Source organism: Suillus subalutaceus (assembly GCF_016647625.1).
Source record: "Suillus subalutaceus strain FC151 chromosome Unknown DFJ58scaffold_47, whole genome shotgun sequence".
In the NCBI taxonomy this organism is placed as follows: Eukaryota; Fungi; Basidiomycota; class Agaricomycetes; order Boletales; family Suillaceae; genus Suillus; species Suillus subalutaceus.
In genome coordinates this window covers 162,324-179,108 of record NW_024540296.1, presented here as the reverse complement: position 1 = coordinate 179,108, position 16,785 = coordinate 162,324, and positions in this window count along the sequence as shown.

The window sequence follows — 16,785 nt, the reverse complement described above, 5'->3', positions numbered from 1 at the left end:
TAAGACACACTTTTTTGAGAAAAGAAAGATCTTACTGAATACTTTATGCCATCCATGAGAACAGAATGAAAGAAGCCAGGATGGTCATCCAGTGCTAGCCTTTTTACATTTTTCATCAGCAGCAAGAAAGGTTTACTGTAGCCATCCAGGACAGAGGTTAGGATTCACATGCTATTCTCATAGCCATGCCCACCTCTTCTATGATTGTAGGATAAGTATTGTAACAGATCCATTAAGGCTTCCGGATATCGGATGTATAGAGTAATGGCAGTCTCGGATTAGACAAGAGTAGAAGACTCAAGTCCGGACAGATAACAGAGGATGAACAGAAGGACTTAGAGTCCAGATGGAATGAGTGCAATCTAAGATGATATTCGAACTCAAGTACTACAGCACATGACAAGGGTTTTATACTATGGATAACTAACGGAATGATCAATAAGCAAAGGTGCGAGGCTATGTACAAAGTATAAGCAAAGTATAATCAAAGTGTATTGCTAAGTCAGATGGACCACGAATCATGAATCAGAAATGAACACAAGTTAAACGGATCAGTAAGCATAGCGGAAGTAAGGATAACCGGATTACTGGTGTATGTTAAGACCGTACTCAAGTAGTATCGGATCTGAAGGGCTTCGGCCTCAGCTCGTGCACTGTGCCCCTTTCCCGAGTTTTGCCCCTTATTTCAGAGTACTAGAGTATCGCGTATATTGAGACGGATAAGTCTCGTAACGGATCCGTTATGGCTTCCAGGTATCGAATGTATATAGTAACAGCTAATCCGGATCGGATCGGAACTAGAAACTAACGGGCGAGGACTGTCTGAAGACAGAGACGGATATATAGGCTATAGGAATCAATCCTAAATCTTGGAGTAGACAAGAGTATTGTACTCAAGTCTGGACGGATAATGGAGGGACTTAGAGTCCAGACGGAATGAGTGCAATCTAAGATGATATTCGAACTGATCTACTACAGCGCATGTACAAGGGTTTATATACTACAGATAACTAACAGCATGATCAATAAGCAATGGTGCGAGGCTATGTACGAAGTATAAGCAAAGTATGTGTACAGCGTACTGGTAAGTCGGATGGATAATGTATCATAACCGGGAATGAAGTCTAAGCTAAAGCGGATCAGTAAGTGTAGTGGATCAGTAAGCATAACTGAAGTAAAGGATAACCAGTATACCGGTGTACAGGAATGCCGAAAGGAGATGAACGATAGTTAGAGTTATATGAACAGGACATGAAACAAGGATTAGATCAGATCTGTGGACCGGACGACGGATATGTCCATCGGATCTGGATCGGATCTGAGATCCGGATCTTCGGATCTGTACCCGGGAATATGGTATATGACAGTGTACAGGAATACTGAAAGGAGATGAACAATAGTTAGAGTTATATGAACAGGAAATAAAATAAGAATCGGATTGGATCTGTGGACCAGATGATGGATATGTCCAATGGATCTGGATCAGATCTGACATCCGGATTCTCAGATCTGTACCTGGATATATGATATATGATACATATGTACAAACAATGACTGCAAGAAGGGCACAAGCCTATTGTTCATACATTGCTAGTTACATCAGAAAGTTGAAGGAGATGACAGACGTGCCTACAGTATCTATCTCCTTTCAGTAATTCTCTAACTACAGGACTTCCAGATGAGCGCAGGAAACATCCAGAGGAGTACAGGAAACTCTGGAGGTGTTTCATCCACTGCATTAGGTCCAAAGATGAAACTTCCCAAGGTAAGTTCCCTAGATGGTGACACATAGAGGATAGGCTGCAAGGGATAGAGTCCAAAGCAGGATAGGATAGGAGGAGTGGTCCAAAGGACAGGACATCTGGAGGTCTGAAGGTTAAGACATCTGAAGGGTATGTTGTCCGATGGTTATGACATCCAAAGGTTACCACATCCAAAGGTTAGGAGGACCAAAGGAGTGGACAGGATTCGGACAGGAGGGGAAAGGCTACTACAGACAAGGTCTGGAGTGGAAACAAACAGAGGTAGACTACACTTAAGTAGAGATGGAGTTGATAGGAAGTAGACAGAAGTCTCGGAAAGACAGGAAGTGCCGGAAAGGCAAAACTCCGGCTTAGGGAATTGATTCCTAAGACAGAAGGATAAATCCAGAGGACCGGAAAGTTGGCCTAGGGAATCCTTCCCTAGGCCTAGAAGATAGACTAAGGACAAGTCCACGAACAGAATGAGTGAAGTCTAAAATGATATTCAAACTAAAGAAACTTTACAGGAGTTGTACAGAGGTTTACATACTGGATGGGATCCGAGAGGAATCAGTAAGCTGAACACAAATGCTATGTACGAGCATGTGGAAACATATTAGTAACTATGAACGGAACATAAGTAAATGAACTTGGAGATGAACAGAGTACAAGGATCAATGAGCATGATCAGATAACCAATGTCCAGAGTCAAGGGGATTACCATAAGGAGATAGACACTGATTTAAGGTTTCAGCTTCAAATATGAGTATAGGTCGGATCTAGAGGTCTGGAGATATTGGATGAGGCATCTGGATATTGGATGAGTGGATCCAGAGATCTAGGTAAAGATGGCAGTAGGATATGGATCATGAATATAGTCCGGTAGTCTAGGGAAGGTAAAGTCCCAGGTGGAATACGCTCGGATCTGGGTGGATCAAGGGTGGATGAAGCAGGCTTAGCTGCGGAGGTCTGGAGGTATGGATATATGGATGTACGAAGGTGTACAGATCCGAACCAATAGTAAACTGGAGGACTGAAGGCATGGATGAGGGTATGGAGTTATGAATAAGGGTATGGAGGTCTGGATGTGTATCCGGATGTGCATCTGGAAGGCGTGGGAACATCATCGGACGTAGGTCCGGAATATGGGATATGACAGTCTCGGACTCAAGTCTTCCTCCATCTGTCTTCCGTCCTCTGTCTGGACTTGAGTTACTTCGACTCTTGTCTGATCTGAGACTTAGCATTGATTCCTATAGTCTATATCTCTGCCTCTGTCTTAGGACAGTCTACCTCTGATAGTTTCTAGTTTGGACTCTGTCCGGATTAGCCATTATGCTACTCGTCCAATATGTATCTGGAAGTCATCCAGAACAGACTACAATACTTGTCTGTCCCTCTAGACACAATATCCTCAGCCTCCTGAAATAAGAGGTAATACTTCGGAAAGGGGCACAGCATATGAGCCGAGGCCAAAGCCCTTCAGATCTGTTACCCTTTGAGCACGGTCTTAACAGATTGCCTGATATTCCTCAAATGTGTTGCTTGGCTTTATTCTGACTGTCCTGCAACATTGACAAAGAATTCAGAGGTCACTTTATCCTTGAAGTAGAAGATGACTGCAAGAATGGTGGAGGATCATTCTTCTTGTTGTCAACATCATAAACAAGTTGAGAATATAATTGCAGGAAAAGGGCAGCTGCCATGCACTAATATACTGTCACTTTGCTATCACCTGACATGTTCTGATACAAAAACATTATATCTTATATTATCTCATAATTGTGACTCACTTACCTCACCTTTCTTCCACTCACCTAGAAATACAACTCTGGTATCTGATAGCTCAATCTGCACCAAAAGCTCCCAGATCCAGCCATTGTTCCAGACAATCTCTAGGATCATGATGCCAGAATCTTTCTTCTTCCTTATATACACAGATCACAATGATGAGTTATAGGAAGAAGACCAGGACCTGTTGTAAGTCATTGTACAACTAGATGACTCCCAACTTGTTTCTATCAAGACTGTTCAAATCTCAATGTGAAAGCCTTTGACGCCAGTTGATATCATAGCCCAGTACTTCAGATGGTTCTGATATTTGTGAAGCAGGAGTTTGTACAGGGGTTTATATACTGGAGAAAGTCTGAGAGGATCAGTAAGCAGAGGAGTAAAACTATGGACAAGCATGTGGAAACAGATTAGTAAGTAAGACAGATCATAAGGAAATAAACTCAGAGATAAGTCTCATACAAGGATCAAATAGCAAGATGAGAACAGAGACAGCTGAAGACCAAAAAAGCAGAAATATCTAAATAAGGACAGAGTACAGATATGAACAGATGAGTTCCAGAATTAGACCAACTATATATATGCCTGAGAATGACAATGGCTCAGCACAAGTTCAAGGGGAATGAGTAAAGGCTAAAGTAATATATAATATTCTGACTAAGAAAGATACAGAAGTTTTTCCAGAGGTTTATATACTGAAACAAAATCCAAGAGAATCAGTAAGCATAGGAATAAGGCTATGTATAGGTCCAGAGATAGATATAGATGAAGTTCAGAGTTCCAGAGGTCTTGGTGGAGATGGGACTGAGATATAATCATATAGTAAATATGATCTGGATTTCTAGAAGAGGCAAAGTTCAGACAATGAAGATATCCTTATAGACTTCCCTTTGGGTTCATCACTCTTGGCTATTCCAATGCCCATCAGGATCAGCAATTTAATTCTTCACCTTCTAGAAAAAGTATTAATGAGTCCTCTAGTGCACAAACACTCTTGACAGCATCTACTAGCAGTACATTCTCAGGCTCAAATGTACTGGTTGGCATAATTACTTAGTGCCAGAATAGAGACCATTTTATTCTACTCTATACAGTATAGAAAATGACTACAGTCCTCATCATAGCATCATCAGAGGTTTCAGCCTTTGTTGCTAGAGGGCCTTTATTTTGGGCAGGATTTTCATTCACCATCTACTTCTAATAAAGGCTGCATCACCATCCATCTGCACTCCTTTGATTCCTTTCATATCAGCAGACATTCATGATCTGTGTGACCTTTATTTAAAGAATAGAAAGTCTTTCTGCAAGCAGAGTTTTAAAAAACAGAGTTGGCAGTGGCAATGAAATATCACACCTGTTTATGGGGACTATGACATACAAGATAGTGGGAGCCACTGAGTGAGAGGACACATTGGCTGTTATGAGAGACAAGATATCATGAAAAGTGTGAGTGAACTGTAGGGTTGAAAAGATTAGTTAAATAAAGAGAAAAAAGAAAGAATATACTGGATGCAACTCAAATTTAAGCTGTGCATCTTCTGGTCTACAACCAGATGCTTGAGAGAGAGAGTTTAGAAATCATGTAATCATGAGACAGGTGAGTACAAGCTCCACATATTTATATCATTCATCATCTGGTTACAGCAAAGGCAGTGACTAAGTGAGGAGAAGCTATAAGCACCATCCATATCCTCGTGCACTGAACAAAGGCAAATAATAATCTTGATAGAATGTGAGCACAAATAACAGTAGCCTTGGGGTGGAAACTGGCCATACTGGACTTTGTAGGGAGTGGAGTTTAAGTAAACTAAAAAGAAAGAATGCTTACCAAAAAAAAAAACAGAGAAGTGGATGCTATAGAGTACATAAATATGTGCACATGTGCACATGCAAGGTGCTAACACCCCATGAGGACACCTAAGTCAAAGATAATACTAAAATCAAAAGCATATAATAAGTATATTAACTACTGCATGATCATTGAGTACACAGAGACCTCCAGCCATAGTAGAGCTCTCACCTGCAGCAGTCAAATAAAATAAACAGAGTGTTCCCATGATGCCCTTTGGTGCTCAGAGACCTAAGTAGCACAAGTTAATCGAAGATGGTCATGAATCAACACCTGAGCAGTTGAAAGTGTCCTACTAGAGGAAGCTATGCATTGTGGACATATGTTGGCCTCTGGAATAAGCAAGCATTCACAATAGAGCTGCCTATGTCTTCATCCAAAGCTGAGTTTCAATTCTTGGCTCACATACCACTATTCAAGCATCATTTTTGCTAATGTATTAGTAAATCACTCTACTTATGTACAATACTATACAAATATGTACATAGCTATACAGCCCTACAGCTCTACAGGGAGGTCTCCCATTATATAAGTCTATACAGATTACGTACAGCACTGTACAGACTGTACAGGTACACTATTTTGTATACATCTGGTTGTTTGTACACTCTATACAGATTTATACAAGTTTGCACAAATGTACACAAGGTTATATAATTTGTTGCCATTGTGGTTCTCAAAACACCAAAAAATGCGAAAAACACAAGTTGTATTTCAGATATCTCATATACAAATGTACACTACCAACTACAGATAAGAGAGGGTGACAAAAATGCGAAAATTAGGGGAGATGATGAGACCTACAAAGAAGAGAGGGTCAAAGAAGGATTAAGAAGACAGAAAGGAAGACTCGCCAAGAATAGGCAAAAATGTGAACATGGAAGGGAGGAGAGAAGCAAAGAGAAAGCAGACAGTTAGAGAGAGAAAAGAAAAGAGAGCAAGAGACTAACCAATTAGGCAAAAATGCGAAAATTAAAGCAGGAGGAGATAATGAGAGTCCAGGGTGAAGAAAGAGGGATTAGAAAAAGGTGAAAGAATAGGCAAAAATGCAATAATTGAAGGGAGAAAGGAAGAGAAGAGTTAGTGAGGATGGATGGATGAAAAGAATGACCTATCAAAGAGGCAAAAAGGCAAAAATCAGAGGGAGAAGGATAGGATAGAAGATATAGGAAGCAGAGAAAGGTCAGAGAAGAGAAAGTGACACTTACCAGAGAGGCAAAAAATGTGAATTGAAGGAGGGAAGATCTAAAGAAAAGGAGACAGGTCTCAGAAAGAGTCAGAGGGAGAAAGACACAGACACAGGCAAAAATGTGAAAATTATTAGAAGAGAAGAAAAGAAGGAAGAGATTTAAAGAGAGGATAGAGCAGGGAGGGTTACATGAGAAGAGAATGAATCAAAATTTCAATCTTGTAGCTCCTGTTGCAACCTATAAAAGTCTGTTTTAACTTTGTCATGGTCTTGTGTCTTTCCTCCTAAAAAGAGAGTCTGTCTTATATATGTAAAGCTTAGTTTAACACCAGAACAGCTGTTGTATTCTCAACCCCTGAAAGGTAGTACACAACAAGTAATTGATATATATAAATAGACTGTTACATGGGTGACTCCTCATGCAACTAGAAAAAGAATTTTCAGGCATGTTTAGATATGGCATCATTAACCTAGGAGAGTATATACTTTGCATAAGAGCTTGTGCTGCAACTTGGATTTGGGTGATAAGGCTTAATCTTTTAAAATGGAAAGCTGGAAGCTGCACATGGGGACACCTAGGATTGATCCGTCTTCTATACTCAAATCTCAGATTTGGCGCAAGGTTCATATAATAGTTCCTTCTCCAAGCAAGAACAATTATGTAGAATGGATCAACTAGATAATGGACCCAAGGGCATAAGATAGGGGTGCCCAAGTGATATGTATCTCCTTTATCCAGGATATGGAATGGTGGAGAATGAATGAAGGGTCCTCCTGCTCCATCCTCACAGAACACTGAGCCAACTTAGTGTCCTGTGCAAATAATAACCAGTCTCAGCTACCACCTGGTTGCCAGGGTAGTTGATTATGTCTATAGATCTAGCACGTCCTATAGTCTTCATAGAGAATGATCCAATAAGCATGATGAGGGTAGTATGGGTTTAATTAAATTAACACTTTACTTTGTATATTTACAGTCCTGTGTTCAGACAAGCTTGAACAAAATTTTGCTATCAAAAGGCTCACAGGTCCTGTAAGGTAGTATATAACTAGATCCTGATATAATATAATCTCACTTCAAGACAACTCTTAGCCTACATTTAAAATCTTATTGACTGTTACAGTTTGAGAGGAGAGTGAAAGTGGGAAGTTGTTATTACTCAATGCAAAATGGGCTCCTTTTATACCTTTTGGGAGGCCATCTTACTAAGCATGACTCATCACATTAGTAAGTCAGTGACTTACTAATAAATAAAAATACAAAGTATGATGAATTCTCACAAAGCAGAATATTGCCAGTCACATGATATACTTACAAACACATCTGGTGGCTTGCTGAGGGATTCTGTAGATGAATAAGCCTGAAAGAAATAGAAAGAAATGGAAACTGCAAGACAAATTATGAAGGATCCTTACAAATCAGAATATTGCCAGTCACATGACATGCTTATTAAGATATCTTGATGGCTTAAGCCATAGAAATGAAATGATATGAAAAAGAAATTAATGAAAACTATCATACTAGAAATATCAGTACAAGTAAATCTGTGAAAATGAAACCAAGGCTATAATATAATGAGGTATACCTTGGTATACTCTTTGTGATCACTTCTTGTCTATCTATGTCATGATACAAGTCCTATACCACGCATGACACCAATGGATCCACAACATTTCTGACCATAACCTCAATAGTGTCATTGGTGTCTCAAAAGACTCAGGCTTGCTATGGAAAGAACTTCTCATTCAGCTCCTCTGCCAGCACCAGTCACCACTGCTATCACCTTCAGAACCCACCTACAACACCTATTCACCCAACAGCCCCATCATATAGTGCCACTTATCATAAATGTTCTCTATGCACAGGTTCTAAAGGTGCAACCAGTTGATTTATATAACTATGTCTTTGGTATCTGATATAGACACTTACTGTAACCACTGGAATATTAATGAATTAATGGAGACATCTTGATTGGACTGATAGTAACCTTGTAAAACTCCCTTCATGGGAAATCAGTTTTCTTTTTTGCGATTCATGTATAGTCCAATGCCCAGGTTCCCCAAGTCATCAAATGACAGCCAAGAGAGTGTTATATGACAAGTCACCATTCATTCATGTAATATAATTCTTCATTGTATAACTAATATGATAATTACTAGCTACATTCATTTTTACTCCCATCGGACATCCAATACCCCAGAATGAGTGCCATGCAGTGATGGACAGAGTGCAACAGCCACTTATGTATCTTAATCACTCCTTGGAAGAATTGCTATTATCAAATGGAATATGTTTATATTTCTGTAAGTTGCCCTTAATCTCATCTTACCTACAGATATTGAGAAAGACTTTAGGCCATGTGAGCCATCTTCTAAAGCTTGAGGGTGTCTCCTTCTCTGAGTTACAGTGGAATTTCCTGGTTGAAAGAATCTGAAGGGCAGTCCATGGAACTGCAATTGTACTTTATAAGTAGGTACATCAGCAACTAATGAAAGAGGTTCAGATTCCTATACTGGAATTTTGAACATACTATCATAAGTTATCTGTGTTACTACACAAAGGATATGACAGCATTATGTTGTCTAGTAAAAGTGAATAACCTGAGTAAGTCATCACTTGGTGAGACACTACAGATCAGAAGCCACTTCTTTGCTACTTCAAAAATGTTAGACTGGCTGTGTTTAACATAAACAGACATATAATCAAGCATACACTGTATATGAGATTAAAATATTTATACAATTATTTATACTTATCACTTACATGACATAGTGTGAAAATGAGTAGATACATAGGGTACGAGAGTGCTAATCATCACTCCATGGCTACAGCCATGAATGCACTCTCATAAACCATTAGTAATTCAGGCTAGTGTTCATTTTCCTCTCACTACTTTCTATCCTGATGCAATTTATAATAACCTCAGATTTTGGTTACCACGACTCCTTTGAATCTACAGGGAGTGCAGGAAGCGCAGGGACATTTGGTCCACCCCCAAGTCAACCTAGAATTGTAATATCTTCATCACAAATGGACTGGAACGGCTCTATCCAGATGACTTCAAGTGGGTTCTTGCACTATTTGCCATTAAAGTCATTTGTTGACTAATATTGGCAAAGGTCCTCAGATCATAGAATTGTTTACTCACTTAGATTCCAAGCTTAGCAGGTTGGCAGGGTTGAGTCCAATCTAGAGGAGAGAATTAGAAATCTAGAGGTGAAGCTAAGCAATCTAGAGTCAAAACTAGCTTCCCACAGAACGAAATTGCTGAAGCTGGGTAACGGGTTTTATGGACTTTTTCATTCTTACTCATGCAGCATGTTCATGGATCACTCATCTAATGGTACAACTTCACAACTTCTGCTCAGTCTGTTTCACATGTCCTGATATTTACAATATGTTCCTAGTAGCATGTGTACAACATATGGTATCAGATTTCAATTGAATCTTGACCCATGGACCACACATGCATGAACATTATGTTATTTACAGTTAACTACTGGTCATGTGCCACAATTTCAAGGACCCATGCTAAGATAAAAATTTGTTCTCAAAGAACATTCAGACCTTCTTTTCCCACCTTAAGACTTTCTGTCAGGCTTTCTACCATTTGGCTAACAATGTATTTCATGTTAGCCACATGGCACAACAGGTATGTGAGAGACTTACTCTAACAAACTTGAGGCCTCCATGTGAGTCATCTGACAACATGCATTTCACATTAGGTTATTAGTGCTTGAAATCAGGTGTAAGTTCATTTATTAGTAATCAATAATATCCAAATGATTGTGTACTTCATCTTTCAAGCCAGGTTGTACAACTTTGATACAGCCCGAGGGTGTTTTGGGTGCCAGCAACCAAGGCCTACTCACAGAGTCATCCTGCATATGAAGACTGACTTGCTTAGGATAATTCTGGTCATAGATGTAATTTCCCATGGAGTCAGCTGGCATGCCTTGACTATTTGCTTGGTAACACCATTTGTGAGAATCCAGTAAGTTTTCAAATTCTGGTTCAAGAATGAGTGATGTGCTATTGTTGTATCCAGAACTTCAAGAGCTCCCATCCCTGGCACTTGGACTATGAGGCTGCATTACAAAAAAAATGTGACCTCAGTGGTGATTGAAAGAATAGGTATATTTGATTATTCTCCAGTCACACTTAAACACAACTGAAATCTCTTCAATAATCTATACTAATCAATAATCACAAGTACACCAGCATTTGACTTTCAAGTTTGCTCAGCAGAAGTCATTGCTTCACTGTAGCTCCATAGCACTAATTTTATCATAACTGAACTTGGACCCTACTAATGTGGTACCAAAGTGGCTAATTTCTATGGTGGAGGTGGTGTGCATCTAAAAGTATACCTAGAATACACTCTGGAGACTAGGAATTTATAATCATCTATAATGATTCTTAAGAGATACTCTATCTCCAGCATTTACATGAGGGTGTCCAGGGCATTCCTTGGTATCTGAACAATACTATCTTCATCTGTGTCCTAAATAAGTAACTCTTTCTACAAAGTCAATAGACATATTTATGTGTAATGATAGGTCAGTCCAATAGTGATGCAGAATCTGGTCAGATTGCCCCAATATTCACCAGAGACTGAGCTAAATGGGAGAAGGTTAGTGATCTGATGCAACATCATGGGGGTCACAATGTAGTAGATTGGCATGGTCCATTTATGAGAGTGGCACTGGTAGAGAGCCTAGCAGAGGTCAAGGATGGATAATAGATGATTCATGTGTCCCTTGGCATAGAGTAGTGAGTGCATTGCAGAAATGGTGAATTGTGTGGTTGATATTATTTTTGTGTTCTGAGGTTGAATTCAGCATAGATGTCATTAAAACATGCTAAAGATTGAAATTCCACTTTGCTTAGGTTCAGTATCGTACTATCTCCTCAATTGCCCACATTACCATAGAGAGCATCACGCACCGCACCTAGCAGTAGGTTGTAATGCCACATAACTATCATTTCTCCTCTCAGACCCCTCTGCAACACCTCACCTCATCTGCTTCATCAACTCCATGAATCACCTGAGCAAGACTTTGGTGAAGTACTCTTGCCTCATAAACCTCCAGACTAATAATGGTTCTGTAAATTTGTAGATAAAACAATCAACTAATTCACACAAAATCAAAGCCTCCTGATATCCTCACCCCCTGTATCAATACTCCTGTGTTACTCCTGTACCACCTCACCCATTGCTACATCTTTACACCTTGTGTTTGAGATGTGACTGGAACACTGGGGGTCCCATAGACTAGACTGTATTGTCCTACATAGAGTACTACTCTGCAAAGGACAGAAATTGAAATTAAAAAAAAACATAATGTTGCAGGAATAATGTGGGAGGGAAGATGAGTGAAGGCCTTGTGTTGGCAGTTGGCATTTTGTTCTCATATGTCTTTTCCTTGGGGTGAGAATACATGGTGATAGTGTGATTGGATGGTTTTGATGAGGAGGAGGGTGATTATGGTTTGCTTGTGTGTTAACGGTACATTATTAACTTAATGGTACATGAGTTCTGGAAGGTTAAGATGGTGAGACTTCACTTAGCGTTGTTTTCGGTCTTATTATTGTATTAATATATCTTACAAGGTGGGGGATAGAAAATTACCTTTCTAAGCTGAATACCCACTATGCTGATCTTGATGTGCATGGGTGAGAATTTGAGGATTCACTGACACATCTATGCAAGGACAGGTCCTTGGAAAGTGCAAATGTCCTGTGGAAGAGTCTCCCACAAAGGTAGGATACCTGCTATAACTTCCAGCATAATACAATTAGTATTAGACTGAATTATTTCCAAAACTGTTCACTTGATATTTTCAATCTATCTTAGTTCCCTTTTTATTTGTTCTTCATTCCATTGGAGTGTTGGTTTTCTGGACACTGTCTTGGCTATATTAATAAATAAATTCCCACTCTATAGCTAGGTATTCTTTTATCCACACACTTTTGTTCTTGTTTTACTCTGACAGTGTTGTTCAATATTGATCTATTTCAGTTGTTCCAGAAGAAACTTCAAGGTGCTTCAAAACTGTGTATTCTCATCCTGCCAAAAGAACACAAAGCTTTCTTCTTGGAGCACCAAGGATCCAAGAAGTTCAAGACTGGCATCCATCTGAATCATGATACAGTGGCTCAAAGAAGTGTCTCAATGTTTGTGGCTTTTAATGTAATTGCTTTCTTATGAGTCAGGATGTGGAAGTATGACTAAGCCATAGGGAGGGGTGTAAAAGCTCTGCTTCTTCGCTTTGAATTCTGTTTCCTACAGCATGGGAGCTGATGTTATCAAGTGAAGATATGGTCATTTTAATCTGGTGACTCATTCAGACACGTTTTTGACTTTGTATGTTACCAATGCTATTGTATGATTCTAGTACTTTGTGTTACCCCCCCCTTGGCTTTAATAACTGCTGCTACCCTCCTAGGCATACTTTCTATTAATTTCTGACACTCCTCCTTAGTAATCTTTCTCCACTCTACTACAACTCTCTCCCATAGTTCAAATAGCCCCTTTGGAGGATCTTGATAGGCAGCAAGTAGTCTTTTGAGTAATACCCAAAGATGTTCAATGGGATTGAGGTCTGGAGACTGTGCTGGCCATGATAGAAAATTGATATTATGGTCTTCAAATCATTCTATAGCCAGTCTTGAGATATACTTGTAATCACTGTCCTGCTGGAAGACGATGTCCTCTTCATCAATACCTGACTCCTCCATGCTTCTAAGCAGACACTTCTCTAGAATGGAGACATACTGCTCTGCATTCATCCTTCCCTCCACCTCACACAGAATCCCCACTCCATTCCATCCCATGTAGCCCCATACCATCAAGTTTCCTCCTCCAAACTTGAGTGTGTCTTTCACTTCTCTGTCTCCTAGTGGATCACCTGCCTTTTTCCACACATATTCCTGACCATCTGACTTTAGTCTATTGATTTTGGTCTCATCTGACCAAATAACTCTTTTCCAGTCCTCAACAGTCCAGTGTTGGTGCTTCAAAGCAAAGGCTAGTCTCTTCTTCTATGAGCTGGTGAAAGAAGAGGTTTCTTCTTCTTGGTTACAGCTTTCAGGTTAGCTGCCTTGAGAGTGTTTCTGACTGTTTGGGTGGAGACAGTAGATGGGATGATGGAATTAATGAATTTGATGGCTTGAATAGCATTTGAAGCTTCTCCAGATAGAATACAGTGAACAATAGCCTCTTATCATGGGAGGGTGAGCTTGGAAGGACGGCCCATATTGATATTTTCTTTATTTGGATTAGATTTCTTGATGACCCTAGCAATAGTAGCCCTGCTTAAACCAGTTTTGGAAGCAATCTGCCTAGTAGATAGACCAGAGAAGCTGAGAACAAGGATATTATCCTGTTGAGTAGAGGAGATAGACTTCATGAGAATTATGAAGAATTTCATGCACTTATATAGATGTCAGATATTATAGTCAGACCATATTATTGACATGACACCATTTTTTTAGATATTTAGTCATAACACTTTGTCTAGGTGACCTGATTTTGTGAAATTTTTATCAAGTCAAAAAAGTGTCTCAATGACTCACCAGATCAAAATGACCATATCTTCACTTGATGACGTCAACTTCCCATGCTGTAGGGAACAGAATTAACGCAAAGAAGCAGAGCTTTCCCACCACTTCCTATGGCTTAGTCATATTCCCACCTTCTGACTCATAAGAAAGCAATTACATGAAAAGCCACAAATATTGAGACACTTTTTGAGCCACTGTACCTTTTGAGTCAATGGTCCTGCTGTGATCCTTGGAAACTTATGATTTTTGCCAAGCTCTTGGACAGCAGCTTCCAAAGCCTTCCAAGCCTTGACATGGTCTCTGTCTTATGAATAGGCTTTCCACAAACCCTAACAATAGATAGACAGATGGACCATAATGTGCCAGAACATTTGAAGCTTACATAATTTTTATTAGTCAGTCTAAATCTATGGAGTCACTGGCTAGGACTCTACACTTGAGCAGGTATCAAGTCTGGCCACAACAACATTGAGGTGAGGACTTAGAATTCAGAATAAAGTTTGTTCTAGAGAGAGTCCATGGCACTGTCCTTCTGGAATCCCTGAAGTAATGCCTAAAGTATCTGCAGTCCAATGCAAGTGCTCCACCTCCCAACCAATCAGTCTTGTCAAGACCATTCAAATTGTCTCTAACCACAAACCCAAGTTTGAGCAGCACAGCTTCATTAAGCTCATTGAGTCCTCATTTACTACATCATTGATGAACTGTGGGACTTACATTCAAGGGCAGTTAAGGAGGCTTTTCAGTTGGAACCCCTGCCACCCCCATGTATCAGTCCCATGCCCATGTACCAGATTGACTCAGTCACCTTCATCTGCCATTAGCCAATTATCATGGGTATTCATGTCAGTGAAGGCCCTCTACATGTGTTGGAGATGCTAACATTGTGGTGAAGGCCATGTATCTGGAGTACATAGCATTTCCAGCAATAAAATGATGGAACATTGATCTCTCTGAATGACCAGCAGTGAATGGAGAACTTGTTAGAGCAAGTACCATTTTGTGATTATGTACAATGCCCAAGAACCAGCAGGAATTGCATTTGCGACACTTCCCAATGGTGGCTTGGCTTTGATGCCTGCTTTATTATGCAATAGACTACCATGGCTTGTACTACTACAGTCTAGTTGTTCATGAGGACTACATGCAGATATTTCGATTATGGTCTTAGACTTGCTATTGGAGATGAGACCTGCTTCCATTTTGGGGTGTCTAGCGCTGCTAGGGCCTTCTGCTGTATCTCAGTCAGAGCCATTTGAATAATCTTGAGCCTCTGGGTGGAATTCACCATCATTGCCAGATAGGAGACTAAATTAATTGTAAAAATAAAATGTTCTGAAGGACTGACCTGCTTGGGTATGGACACTTCACACCAATCATATAGCTGTACAGTTCCAAGTTGGAAGCAGGTATTATCATAGCCATATATCCTTCTGTCAACCTAAGAGCTTCCCTCTCTTCTATGATTATATCAATGCTCACAATACCGCATTTCTGGATGGCACCACCTCTCCTATCACTGTGTTTGCATCTCCAGCTTCTACATATCTCTTGAACACTATTTACTCATTACCACATAACTGGTGTTATGATGCTTATTGACTGCAAGTTGGTCACTGGACTTAGGCTGAACTCTAGGGCATCCTTTGGAGCTTGTGCATATTGATGTTCATCAGCTCCCTTATCACATTTTAAGTGGTTGTTGCTATTGAGTCACCTTCATTGATAATTACTTGTGTTGCTGTATTGTCCTACCTATCAAGGCCAAGTCAGATAGATGTCCTTGAGGCATTCAGGACATCCAAGGCTTATACTGAAAATCAATCTGAGCAACCTTGTCTTAGGACAGGAGGTGACAGGTCAATTATTATATTGCTGGCTGTGGTGCACATCATCCTGGCATCAGAACACTACTGTCCCCTTCATGCACTGTTTGGATCAGCTTTGGCAGGCTGCAGTGCAGTTTCTTTTATTAACAGCTACAATGCCAGAAATAGTGACAGCCCAGTTGCTTCAGAAACTGCAAATCCTACCAACTACCACAAAGCTGATTCACAGATCCACTACACGGCCAAACATTGTATCTTCTTGGTTTAAGAATGAACAGGAGTCTGGGAGAGCAGGACAAGATGGTGAAAAGGTGCATTCAGTCATATTTTGGAATCTCACCAACACAGGATGAACATTAACACCAGACCAAAGTGTTCTTGGTGTGAACGAGCAAAAACAATGGGCACATACAGACCAGTGTCTTTGGATTATCCCTGGTGTCTTGTAGTGATATCACTAATATTATAGGTATAAAAACAGTGACCCTGCATACCATTGTGTTAAGATGGGAATGAAGTGGGCCACTTCTAGAGGCTAACAAGTGACCAGAGATGATCAGGACTAGAGTCCAGAGTAAGTTGCCTAATATATTTAAGTATAGTAAGAGTGTACAGTACCTAGAGTCCAGAGTAAGTTGGCAAAAAGGCAGGGAGCACTGGACTCTAGGATATGGGTGATGTTTGGTCAACAAATGTAAACAGACAAGCCACAATCCACAGGTAAGGAATAACTCAACCTAGGGATATCCTAGGGAGGTCAGGAAGTCATGTAAATAGTCAGAGAAATGTGAGGAATAATACCATAACTATATAGAGAT